The sequence below is a fragment of the Schistocerca serialis genome, chromosome 6, assembly GCF_023864345.2.
Source record: "Schistocerca serialis cubense isolate TAMUIC-IGC-003099 chromosome 6, iqSchSeri2.2, whole genome shotgun sequence".
NCBI classification, from domain to species: domain Eukaryota; kingdom Metazoa; phylum Arthropoda; class Insecta; order Orthoptera; family Acrididae; genus Schistocerca; species Schistocerca serialis.
The window spans coordinates 367,124,629-367,139,005 of record NC_064643.1 but is presented as its reverse complement, the minus strand read 5'-3'; positions in this window follow the sequence as shown (position 1 = coordinate 367,139,005).

Sequence of the window (14,377 nt, the reverse complement as noted above, 5' to 3'; positions counted from 1 at the left end):
CTTGTTGTAACATTACAAACGTTTCACTTGCAGATTTTCCTAGTTTGAAACAAATTTTGATGTTAACACGCAGTTCTTTCTGTACACTCAACATTTTCCGACGCACAGACAAAAAGTCAACTACTTAAAACAGACGCCACGGGCAGACTGAGTGCAGGAGGCAGATGAAACTCGAGCAGTAGGCGGAGCGAGAGTCACGTGACAGGCCACGCGACTTTAGCCTTATTGCATTCGTTTTATTGTTTCACCAGTACTAATCCGGTTTTTTTTCTAGCCACACCTCGTATATACGTAAACGAACTGATGGATAGGGTGACTAGCAGTCTACGGCTGTTTGCTGATGACACTGTAGTGTACGTAAAAGTGTCATCGTTGAAAGACTGTAGGAAGATACGGGATGACTTAGACAGAATTTCTACTTGTTGTGATGAATGATAGCTTGCTCGGACTGTGGAAAAAATATATGGTAATGCAGATGAGAAAGAAAAACAATCATGTCATGTTCGAATACACTATTAATGGTGTGCTGCTTGACACAGTGATGTTGATTGAATATTTAGGCATTACGTTGAAAATCGACATGAAGTTAAAGTAGGACGTAAGATCCATAGTAGCGAAGGAGAATTTGAGGAAAATGTACTTAATGTATAAAGAGACCGCTTATAAAGAGTTAATGCGACCCATCCTTGAGTATTGCTCGAGCGTTTGAGATCGCAACCAGGTCAGATTAAAGGAACACATCGAAGCAATTCAGAGGCGTGCTGCCAGGTTTATTACCGGTACATTCGATCAACACGTGTGTATCACAAAAATGCTCTGTGAAACCAAATGGGAATCCTTGGAAGTAAGGCGACATCTCTTTTGTGAAACACTATTGAGAAAGAAACTTCCTGGCTGATTAAAACTGCGTGCCGGGCCGAGACTAGAACTCGGGACCTTTGTCTTTCGCGGGGAAGTGGTAGAGCACTTGCCCACAAAAGGCAAAGGTCCCGAATTCGAGTCTCGGTGCAGCACACACTTTTAATCTACCAGGAAGTTTTATATCAGTGTACACTCCGCTGCCGAGTGAAAATTTCATTCTGGAAACATCCCTCAGGTTGTGGCTAAGCCATATCTCGCAATATCCTTTCTTTCGGGAGTGCTAGTTCTGCAAGTTTCGCAAGAGAGCTTCTATGAAGATTGGAAGTTAGGAGACGAGGTACTGGCGGAATTATAGCAATGAGGGCAGATCGTGAGCCGTGCATGGGTAGCTTAGTTGGCAGAGCACTTGCCCGCGAAAGGCCATGGTTCCCAGTTCTAGTCTCGATCCGGCACACAGTTTTAAACTGCCAGGAAGTATCATATCAGCACGCATTCCGCTGCAGAGCGAAAATTTCATTCTGGAACTATTGAGAAAGTTTAGAGAACCGTCATTTGAAGTTGACCGCAGAATGAGTCTATTGCAGCCACGCTTAAGGACCGCGAAGACGTGATAAGAGAGAGAGTAGGGCCGGTGTGGTAACATATAGGCAGTCGTTTTCCCTTCGCTCTGTTGGCGAGTGGAACAGGAGTGGAAGTCGATTGACTGGTAGCAGTACAGGGTACCTTTCGCCATGCACTGTATGGTGACTCGCGGCGTGTATGCATGTAGATGTAAAGTGGAAGCAAGCAGGTATATACTCATTTCCAGTCAATCTCTAATATCCCCGAAGATGTGATGTGCGCCTGACCAGTTATTACTGTGCTCCATGACATATCCATAGCCACTGTCAGGCACCGTTAATCCTTCTACTGATGAGTGTTACAACAGCGACAGGGCAATGTCTGTGCAGCTGCAACGGCGACATTCTTATCGTATCCGTCCTTCTGTCACACACTGACCACGTCCCGAAACAACCGCTTACAATCGCCTTAATGTTTTAAACCGTTTCTATGAGGAGCGTTCAATACGTAATACAACAATTTGGTTTTATTCAGGATTCCAAGATACCATATGATTCCCCTCTCTTTGACTACGAAACCTTATTTTTCAACTTAATCTCTGTTTAATGTGACGGTGTGAGGGCCTATAAGCTCGCATGATACCACTCTACTAGTCAACGTCAGAGCCAACGTCTTGCTGCATCAGTAAACTCCCCATCACCCACGTACTGCTTCCCGCGGAATGTATCTCCCTCATTGTGCCAAACAGATGGAAGTCGGAAAGTGCGAGATCCGACCTGTGCACTGGGTGGGGAAGAACAGTCCAGTGGAGTATTGTGAGCTCCTCTCGGGTGCGCAGACTTGTGTGAGGCCTTGCGTTGTCATGGAGAAGGAGAAGTTCGTCTTTATTTTTGTGGCTACAAACACGCTGAAGTCGTTTCTTCAATTTCCTAAGGGTAGCACAATACACTTTCGATCTGATCGACTCACCATGAGTAAAGACGAATGTATCAGCACTACCAACAGACACGACCAGCTGAACAGTTTGATTGTGATCCTTCGATCACCTAGACTGAGAGTGTCCGAACGTTCCAACACTGCAGAAGTCACAGCTGTGTGCCGCCGACCAGCTAGCAGGAAATCGACAGGTTTGCGCGACCTAGTTGCGACGTTGACAGACTTCACGCCCAACGACTCACCGTGCTTTTGTTCACTGCCAGATGTCTGTAGAAATTCCTCAAACGCGTATGAATATCTGCGATGCTTTTGTTTTTTGCCGAAAGAAACTCAATGATAGCTCTCTGCTTGGAACGCACCTTCGTTACAGGTGCCATTTTGAAAGCTACGTATAGCGCCGCCACCCATCGAAACTTCATGAAACTCAAGTGAAGCGGGAATATTCCACGATGTCCCACAACAAATTGCGCATTTTTTTCAATGGAAATTGGCCGAGAAAAAAAATGTATTGCATTACTTATTGAACGCCCCTCACAGGCAGTATAAGAGTTAGCAAGGAAGGTGCTGTCAAGGAAACCTTTTCAGGCCATGATATCCAAAATGGAATTGCAGTGTTGACAGAGTGCTGAGGGAAATCGATGTGTTCAGGTGGTAGCAGCTTCGAATCACAAAAAATTAATCCCGCTAATTTACTGATATTTATAGTATTACTACTAAACCTCACACTTTTATTTTGTGTAACCTACCACAGTCTTCAAGTGCCGCACGTCACATAATTAGCTGCGTGGAGCAGACTTCTTTTAAAACACAAGCTATCTGCTCAAAGTATCTGCTATCTTATCCTAGCTTTATGAGAGAAAGATGTGAGGGACGTGCTCCACGATGATGAAATATATAGATTATCCTTAAATGTGTATAAGGAACGTGTTTATAAACGGACGAGAACACTCGCGGGGACAAAATCATTGTTCTTTCTCGCAAAAAGCACTCCGTCTTCAGGCCATAAGTGGCCCATCGGCACCATTCGACCGCCGTGTCATCCTCAGATGAGGATGCGGATAGGAGGGGCGTGTGGTTAGCACACCGCTCTCTCGATCGTTACGATGGTTTTCTTTGACCAGAGCTGTTACTATTCAGCCGAGTAGCTCCTCAATTGGCATCACGAGGCGGAGTGTAACCCGAAAAATGGCAACAGCCCATGGCGGCCCGGATGGTCACCCTTCCAAGTTCCGGCCACGTCCGACAGCGCTTAACTGCGGTGATGTGGCGGGAACCAGTGTATCCACTGTGGCAAGGCCGTTTCACGCAGAAACGTTTGGGAAGACCACTTATTGGGGTCATTGTCCGTTGGCTGATAAGGCACGTGGAACTCGCTAGATTACAGCAATAACACATTCCAACTTATATCTGGCAGATAGCACTTGAGGCACACGCTAGAACCGAAACAGTTTTACTGGTGGGGTAAACCATACCTAACACCTACATGGGTAGGCAGAGGGTGTGGATGAGGTGACACGTAAAGTGGTAGGAAACTAACTCTGTTGGTGTCGAAAACCGAACTATCTGAATAGTGATAGTCCTGATGACAGTTTAGCCATAGGAGTTGGTGTGGGCTGGGACAGGGATGACATCTAAAGCATAACTGTAGAATGTGAGGAGCAATTTAAACCATGCTTGGTACACATATCACATATTATCTGGAATAAAATGGAGTTAAAATTTTTTGGTAACATTTTCGCGATCTTGAAAGCTATATAAAATTAGTGAAAAACAGTCTAGATCGCAATAGTTATTTTATTTGAAATAACCGGTTTCGGCCTAGTCTTAGGCCATCTTCAGAATAGCGCGGTGAAGGGTAGAAATCGTGCTAGTAACGTAAAGAAATCACTGATTAAAATGAAGTAATTTATATTTATTAAAATAGAACAGTCATTACCCATCGGCTGAAGTTAACGATGTCCAGAACAATCAGTATACCTAGTCAACACCAATAGTTTCAGCGACTGAGGTCTACTGACCGTTCTGGACATCGACAGCTTCAGCTGATGGGTAACGATTCTTCGATTTTAATAAGTATAAATGACTTTATTTTAAGTAACTGACTTCTTTATGTAACTAGCACAATTTCTATTCTTCACAGCCCCATTCTGAAGATGGCCTAAGACCAAGCCGAAACCGGTCATTTTAAATAAAATAACTTGCGCTCTAGACTGTTTTTCACTAATTTTAAAATGGATTTAGACACTCCTTGCACCCCTAGATGTGGGGGCGAGAGGGTGATGACCAATACCCGGCAGTGACACCCAAGATGTTCGAGGTCGTTGTCTGATTGGTGGTAGTTACCATGACGTGTCACCCCTACCGGTAGGGTAATATTGAGGATATGATGAAGTAAAAATAGGTAACTAGGTACTGCCAGACAATGAGCTATGCTTGTATCCCATAAGGTCAAAGAAGCGTCCATAAGCTGGCAGCACTAATGCCAGCTTTCAACTGTGGAACTAAAAAGTCGCTACCGGTGTCGAAGCTACGTGAATGAAGCCAACAGTCGTCCATAAACTGCGGCAATATTGAGGCGTTACCATAGAGAGACATGTAAAAATGCGTTACGTGATGGAAGTGTGAGACGTGCAGAGCAGACGCTCCAAGCACACCTTAATTGCCATGGTTCTTCTTCCTTCATACGGACTTTATTAACCACTGCCACATTATGAAATAACTGACAAACAATCCCCGTGACATGACAATCGCTGGGAAAAAGAAGACACCGTGAGTGTATGAGAAAAGTTAACTTTCACATCTATGCTACACGAGCTTGTATTCTACTTGGCAGGTCATATAAAGAGCGTAATACTGCCGTCTGTCGATAAACTGTGGACAGCACGTATGTACAAATCAACAAACAATCAACAAGAATTCTGCTATCAGCGACCGTGCGAAATTCAAGTCATTCTTTCGTCTACGAACCCGAGGAGCTGTAGACAGTGACACCTACGTTGATGCCATGTGAGTTCCGGAGAATTTTCGATACAGCTGTCCAGCAAGCAAAACATGTAGTCACGGAAGATCAGAGCAGACGTAATTTTGCTTCTTATCAAGCAAAATTCTGTATGTTGTTCTCGCTAGTAATGAATTGTCCGAAGCGAAACGTAAGATTTACGGGAGAAAATTAGGTCTTACGGAGAGTTTTACCAACACGAATTCGTCCCATCAACAATGCACGAATTATTTACTTTTGGGTGAGATAAGACTGGTGTACTTAAGCAACTAATCATCGCTCATTGTATCTGAGTGTCATACGGAGAACATTGCCACAGATTTGACCTTGATGGGAGTTTAATATTTTTTGTGTGGGATCTAAAATTTAAAAAAACCTCTCTCAGACCGGCCTGATTTAGCTTCACTGATCAGGATAGTAAAAACATGCGTATGTTAAGGGAATTTTCATTCACAAAGCGGGCTTATCACATTCACACAGTTCAGTACTGTTCTATCCTGATTAAATTGAGGTTAACTTAAATTCCATAAGGCAGTGAAGCAATTTCGAAGTCTCGGTGCGACGAAAATTGTCAGTCGATCTCCTGGAAACATTTGTAATAATTATTAACTTTCGGTGATCACATGGGGAAGACCGGAGATCTGCTGTTAAGACCGTGTTAGCCTATTTATTTGAAGTAACTGGATATCTTGAGCATACAAAACGGCAGGTTCGTCCAGTGTAAATCAGACGTTCCCCACTGATCCCGTGCAACACAGCGTAGTAAGCAGACACTGTCAATAATAATCAGTTAAATAATACGCGAACACACTTACTTTAGTTTAGTTCATGTATTAAATTCCTTCTCATACAGAATCTCATTAAGATGGCGACTAGCTCAACAATACATACATATACATCCTCCTTCTTTCACGACTAATCGGCAAGAATTCCTTCATTCTTTTCATAAGAGAAAACATAGATAGCAGAGAAGCTATTCCATGGAGTAAATGGACGCTCCAAGGAATAATTGGGCTTGAAACTACTTTGCATTGATAATCGGTAAGATAAGAAGAGATATTTCGAGATATGTGCTGAGTTATATAATTTTTAAAATTTCTGAAAATATCGCGGAGAGACCGCTGCAAGAGACATTACAGGAGGACTCACCGACGAGTGAGATATGCGGTCTTTGCACCGTGCTCCCAGCAGCCTCCGCGATTTGTGGTCGGCGGATTACGTCGTTTCCCAACACTTTGGGTGTCTCTTGAAGACAATACCACTACGAGTCGCAGCAGCCATCCTAGTGAAGAAAGCACCTATATGCTGCCATGGAGACAGATGATTATAAAGCAGTTGTTCGTTATGTGCGAAACAATAGTGATAATTTACCTACTCTCCACTGCATTTCTCTTGACTGTTAGTGGTGTCATGTCCAAATGTACGCGGCTGACAAAACTGAAAGGACAAACAACGAGGAAAATGTTTACAATCCTTATATTTTTCTTTTACCGTCACGCAGCTCTTGCATCCAACCAAAATTTCAAGTTCCTCGCACTGTAAGAACTCAACTAGGATTTTTTTTGTTTTTTAAATATATTCATGCTGTTAGGTAACCAGACAATGCTCGGGAAACGGCCCCAATTCTTAAAAACTCTGAGTGAGTATTCCATTGATACAGACTCCCACCTACCTAAATTCAACCACAAGATGAAAAGCCTTGGTTTTGAAAAGGTGAAGAATCCACTCTTCCATCAGATGAAGTAGTTTCTCTAGTGGGAAAATCACTAACATGTTCTCCTTCGATTACAAGTAACCTCCTTTAGTCGCTTGATGACTCACGTCTCTTGAGTAATCCCAGCAAGGTAAGCCGCAAGCGTCTTCTGCGAGTGTGTGAACGACGCACAGCTGCTCCTTCATGTTTGGCGCCGCTGAAGCAACCTGGCAACAGTTTGCCCGACGAGTAAACTAGAAATCAGTCTGTGTTATGAAATCTGGAAATTTATTGAGGAAATTACGTCTTGTTTCCCTGCCTTGAAAAATTCATTTGATCGGGCGCGCACAGAATTTGAGGTTAATCGTTGTGGGCGGAGCACTGGCTGTGGGGAGAGGTGGATCTAGTTCAGGCGAGTGATAGTGATACAATGCCTGAAGCAACAATCCCATATCTGGTAAGTTCCTGTCTCTGTATGAAGTGGTGTGCGTTGCCAGATAACACGTAATTTCTTACTTTCGTTTTGCTGCTTAACATGCTGATGAAGCTTTCTCGCCCATAAGAGTATTTTCCTTAAATCGTCCCCGAAAGTAAGCGGAAATTTCTTTTTTACTATTTTTATTTTTTCCTAAGAAGTGAGAATAGAGCTTTTTTGGTAAAGCCTATAAAACCCATCAAACAGTTCCTCTAATAAGGGAACACAAAGGGAGAGATTCCTATCTATGCAGTCACGCAAGATTCATACCAATACCTTGAGTATAACAAGATGTCGATCATACCCGATCCCACATAAAGGCCTGAATAAAGCAGGCGCATTGAATGATCGTGGTTAGTCATGGCAAGGTAGATGAGTACCGTGGCAGCCCCCTTTCTATAAAAAAAAATGTGGGTTGGATCCCGAGCGCTGAAGTTCAGAAAGAAGTTATTTCGCATTCTATAATCTTCATAGCGATAGGATCAGCGGTTGTGATGAAGTTTTTGAACGATTTCATGATGTTTTCAGCTGCCATTCTCTTTATTTGACGTACGATTGTACAATTTCGGCCTTAGGCCATTTTGACGTATGCTATGGACGATTTTCTAATGGTATATTATGCCATGTACGTCCTTGCTCCTATGACTGCGGGCGAACCACCGCTACAAGGAACCCCAAATAGAAATTCCTTAGAAAATTTAATTTATTAGAATAAAAATCATAACCAGGGCCCTAGAACCGGCATCCGATTCCTTTCAGATATATACGCCGCTCCGGCTATGGCTCCGGACAACAACCACCACCAAAGAGTACTAAGTGACAAAACAAAGAGTAAATAAATGTCTCACTTTCATGCACCAGTTAAAAAGCAGCTGCACACTGAACTAAATTACTGGGAACAAAATGAGAAAATTTTTACTTCAGTTCTCTTTGTAAAGGAAACGATGGACTGCTTGAGAACAAAACAGAATACTTACATGCAGTATATTCTTCGAATAAAACTACAGGATTGCGTCTCACAATATTAAAATTCCTTTCAGTCTTAAAAATATCAGTTATAATTTCGATAGCTCTGGTGCAATTGTATACTGGTCATTCCACAACGAATACGAAGCAATGACTGGTTAAATAATTCCTTTATTTTCTTGTTTCACGATACAATGGCGTGTTGTGGATTCCGTGCCCAGCATCCAGCACCTCCTTTTTTATTTTTGTTTTTTTTTTCAAACATTACAGTATATATGAAATCAACATTTTAGCGAGGAATAAAAAAAGGACGTAACTGGACCGTTACAACATAAGACCGCACACAGCCGTAACTGCGGTAAGCGTCCAAATTTGACCCGATAAGTGAGAGTATTACACACCAAGACCTACAACATTATTAGGTTAAAACAGGTATTTTGTACTGAAATTGTAAGTAACGAGGTACTATTAAGGATGTCAGGTTCATTCAATAACAAAGACATCAATTTAAAAAATGAGGAGTACAAAGCGAATATATTTTGGTATTTAGGAAGGTACTATGAAGTTGAAATTAGTTAAGAACAACCAGGAAATACAGTGGAACATGTCAGCGCATTACCTAGCCGCCCCTCTTCCCCTTTTTTGAATGTATTTAGGAGCTTTTAGGCCCTGCCCATTCAGCCAACTCACTAGTCTGTCAGTTGTCGCGATACGGCCGTAAGGACAACACAACACCCAGTCTCCGAGTAGAGAAAAATCTCCGACCCGGCTCGTAATCGAACCCGGGCCCCTTTCATAAACAGTCTGGCGCGTTGGCCGTGTAGTTACCCAGGCGGACCACCTACCCTTTATTTTTTTATCTCGTTTTGTTCTATATTGTTCGTTGAATTTGTTCGGGGCGGACGTCCGATGACAACCGTTTAGGTTCTTCGGTGATCCGTTAACTCAGCTTTTTTTTTTATATATATTTCAGAGAGTAGCTAACCCTCTGACCGAACACGTTGAGCTACCGTGCCAGCATCCTCTTAAGCGCACCATCTCTACGAGCTGTTGATGCGAGCCGGTGGTTCCCCTTACGGAAGCTTAAATTACGATGATAATTTGCATCATCGGAACGGTGAACTTTCACGATATTTATAAGCAGCTGCAGCTACTTCTCAGAGCTTTTGAAATCTCAGTACAAGTCCTTCGCCACCACAGCTCCCAGCTCGGCGTCCATTGTGGCAGACAGTGACTATCCGAGGAGAACGTTACGTGTTAGCTGTTACCAAAGAAATAAGAGAACACTATCTGTTTGGAAGTTACAGACAGCTGACAAAAGGGAGACTGAGTGGCCCTGCTGGGTTCCGTTCAAAGACCAGCCGCACAATGGAACGCAGCCGACGAACGCTAGGGCGGGGCAACACAGCGAAGGAAAATACTTCGCGGCACTGAGTGTACGCATAATAGAACGCAGTTTCCACTGTCGCGGAAATCACACGAGAGCACGTGACCTGTTTGCCGCCCGGCAGCTTCGAGGTGCTCGCGCTTTAATCTGTGCCCTGGACACTGCTGCCCTGTCCTGCCCGACGTTTCCATTTGCGCTATTTTGTTTAAACCCGTTGAGTCGCAGAAACTTTCGCTGCGCTGCGCTGCCCTACCCTGTCCTTCGTCCGCTGCGTTCCAATGTGCTCCTGGCCAAAGACTCCGTCCCAGCAAGAAAACAGCCTACTGTTGTCACTGATACTATTTTCTATTGTCACCTTAAATTGACGTGCCTAAGAAAAATGGATCACTTTTACAATAGAGTTCTGGGTGAACACAGATCTGTTGCGTTGCCATTAGCCTACGACTATTTCACAGCCGAAGCGTCCTCCTTCATACAAGAGAACCTATTTAACGGCTATCACCATCATGGTGAAAATTGCTATAAAATGAGAGGAGTAAAATTATCGTCAGCCCAAAATATTTACGAGCCTAAAGTATGATATGATCTGATTTCGCCCCCCCCCCCCCCCCCGCCCCGCCCCTCTCTCCATGTCTCTTTGTCCCTCTCACTCTTCTCGGAAACACACGAGAAACTCGTTATGGAAATTTTGTCTTATTAGTAATAACTTATTCGGTAAATAAAATATCACTCTTTACTTTAATCAAGTGTCCTTGAATTTAGGCCATTCTACACTGACGCAAAAAAGCTACATCAAAAAATAATTAATGTAGAATAACGAAATTTCGGGACTACATTCGTTTAGGTAACATGTGTATGTGCTTAACATTGTAAGGCCACACGTTAATGAAAGCACGACAAAGCCATTGCAAATGTGAAATGCTGGTATATTAATAAGCAATGTAACCGCAAAAACGTTCAAAATGGCTCTGAGCACTATGGGACTTAACTTCTGAGGTCATCAGTCCCCTAGAACTTAGAACTACTTAAACCTAACTAACCTAAGGACATCACACACACCCATGCCCGAGGTAGGATTCGAACCTGCGACCGTAGCGGTCGCGCGGTTCCAGACTGTAGCGCCTAGAACCGCTCGGCCACCGCGGCCGGCGCAAAAATGTCGAATGCAAGCATACAGACGTGCATATATTCTGTTGTACAGGTGCCGGAAGTCAGTTTGTGGGATGGAGTTCCAAGCCTCTTTCACTTACTCGGCCATTAGAGGGTCTGTTAATGCTGTTTGTGGATGACGTTGGAGTTGTCCGATGATGTCCCATAGTGGCTCGATTGGAGACGTATCAGGTGTTTCAGCAGGACAAGAGAACATGTCGACACTTTGTAGAGCATGTTGGCTCACAGCAGCGGTATGTGGGCGAGCGTTATCCTGTTGGAAAACACCCCTGGAATGCTGCTCATGAATGGCAGCACAACAGGCCGAATCACCAGACTGACGTACAAATTTGCAGTCGGGATGAGTGAAATAACCATGGAAGTGCATCTGCTGTCATACGAAATCGCACTCCAGACCATAACTCCAGGTGAAGGTTTAGTGTGTGAAACACGCAGACGGGTTGGTTGCAGTCCCTCAACTCGTCTCCTTCTAACCGACACACGGTCGTCAATGGCATCGAGGCAGTACCAGCTTTCATCAGAAAGCACAACATACCTCCACCCTGCCTTCCAAAGAGCTTTCGCTTGACGTCACTGAAGTCGTAAATGGTGGGTGGCTTGGTGTCAATGGAACGTACGCTACAGTACTTCTGGCTCGGAGCTGTCACTGAGTAACCGATTTGTAGCAGCTCGTTGTGTCACTGTGGTGCTAACTGCTGCTCACATTGCTGCTGCATATGCAGTGCGGTGGGCTTCAACTGTACGCGGAACATGACGGTCTTCCCTCTTGGTTGTGTCACGTGGCCGTCCGGAGCCCGGACTTCTTGCGACCTACATTCTCGTGACCACCGCTGCCAGCAATCCAATATCACAGAAGGAACGTCGAGCTTCTCGTAGCCCTATTACACGAACTCGTACAAACTCAGTGAGGTGCTGATGATGACGTCTTTGTCGCTTTATAGCATTCTTGAGTAACATCAACTCACCATGTCCAATCTCAAAGGTAACTAACGCTCACGTCCCTTACAGCGTACATTTAAAGCAACCCTGATTTACATCCTCATAGTGGCGCTGCTACCGCCACTTTTACGTGGCTGGCGCGAAATTTTACTCTGCTGGCCATTAAAACTGCTACATCAAGAAGAAATGCAAATGATAAACGGGTATTCATTGGACAAATATATTATACTAGAACTGACATGTGATTACATTTTCACGCAATTTGGGTGCATATATCCTGAGAAATCAGTACCCAGAACAACCACCTCTGGCCGCAATAACGGCCTTGATATGCCTGGGCATTGAATCAAGCAGAGCTTGGATGGCGTGTACAGGCACAGGGGCCCATGCAGCTTCAACACGATACCACAGTTCATGAAGAGTAGTGACTGGCGTATTGCGATGAGCCAGTTGCTCGGCCACCACTGACCAGACTCTTTCAATTGGTGAGAGATCTGGAGAATGTGCTGGCCAGGGCAACAGTCGAACATTTTCTGTATCCAGAAAGGCCCGTACAGCACCTGCAATATGCGGTCGTGCATTATCCTGCTGAAATGAAGGATTTCGCAGGGATCGAATGAAGGGTAGAGCCACGGGTCGTAACACATCTTAAATGTAACGTCCACTGTTCAAAGAGCCGTCAATGCGAACAAAAGGAGACCGAGACGTGTAACTAATAACACCCCATACCATCATGCCGGGTGATACGCCAGTATGGCGATGACGAACACATGCTTCCAATGTACGTTCACCGCGATGTCGTCAAACACGGATGATACCATCATGATGCTGTAACAAGAACCTGGATTCATCCGGTAAAATGCGTTTTGCCATTCGTGCACCCACGTTCGTCGTTGAGTACACCATCGCAGGCGCTCCTGTCTGTGATGCAGCGTCAAAGGTAACCGCAGCCATGGTCTCCGAGCTGATAGTTCATGCTGCTGCAAACGTCGTCGAACTGTTCGTGCAGATGGTTGGCGTCTTGCAAATGTCCCCATCTGTTGACTCAGGGATCGAGACGTGGCTGCACGATCCGTTACAGCCATGCGGATAAGATGCCTGTCATCTCGACTGCTAGTGATACGAGGCCGTTGGGATCCAGCACGGCGTTCCGCAATACCTTCTTGAACCCACCGATTCCATATTCTGCTAACAGTCATTGGGTCTCGACCAACGCGAGCAGCAATGTCGCGATGCGATAAACCGCAATCGCGATAGGCTACAATCCGACCTTTAACATAGTCGGAAACGTGATGGTACGCATTTCTTCTCCTTACACGAGGTATCACAACAACGTTTCACCAGGCAACGCCGGTGAACTGCTGTTTGTGTATGAGAAACCGGTTGGAAACTTTCCTCATGTCAGCACGTTGTAGGTGTCGCCACCGGCGCCAACCTTGTGTGAATGCTCTGAAAAGCTAATCATTTGCACATCACAGCATCTTCTTCCTGTCGGTTAAATTTCACGTCTGTAGCACGTCATCTTCCTGGTGTAGCAGTTTTAATGGCCAGTAGTGTAATAGACAGCATCTTTAAGATGCAGAAACACGCCTACTAACTGTCGTTTATGTCGCAGAATTGTTTCTTGGCATTGCGATTTTTTTCCCGTCAGGGTACTATACTGCAATCTGCACCCGTTGGAGTATCATACTACTAGTGTCTTCTATATCGAAGTTTGCGAAAATTACAATACGGCAAAAGAATTGGATAATAGAATCCAAATTCTGAGCATGTGTGGCAGCAATAAATGAAGAAGACTGCGTAGAGATGAGGTAAAGATTGGATCAACAGTGCCGTATTTTGTGAGATCAAGAGTTGAGGTGTCACGCCAATCTCAGACAGTAGGTAGGCGTCATAAGAGGTGGAAATGTGAAAGTAAGTGCGATTGTGTCTCATTGACTAACACTGGAACACTGCATAGTGTGAGGACCGTTTGCGTGATCTGTTCGTCGCGGTCTACTGCGGGCAAGACTGGAGACACACGAGCCACTGCGTAGTCTTCCGTGATCCGAAAGCTCAGATGATTCAGATTGCAACGGTCAGATGAATGACGTCGCGGACATGCTGAGTACTAAAATGAAGCATTTTCTGGTAAGTTACACAGTGACGGCTGCATACGTGTTTGAACGAACTGTGATGTTCGCAGTGTGGCTGTCTACATAGCGGTACAGTGGCAACAACACCAAGAGTAACGGTATGGTAAGCCACTGGACACAACATGTGATATAGACACTTATTAAGAACAAGCTGAATAGTAACCACTACATCGAAAATGCTTTTGAGCTCGAGGTACTGCTTCTCAAAACAAAATGGTTCAAATGGCTCTGAGCACTATGCGACTTATCTTCTGAG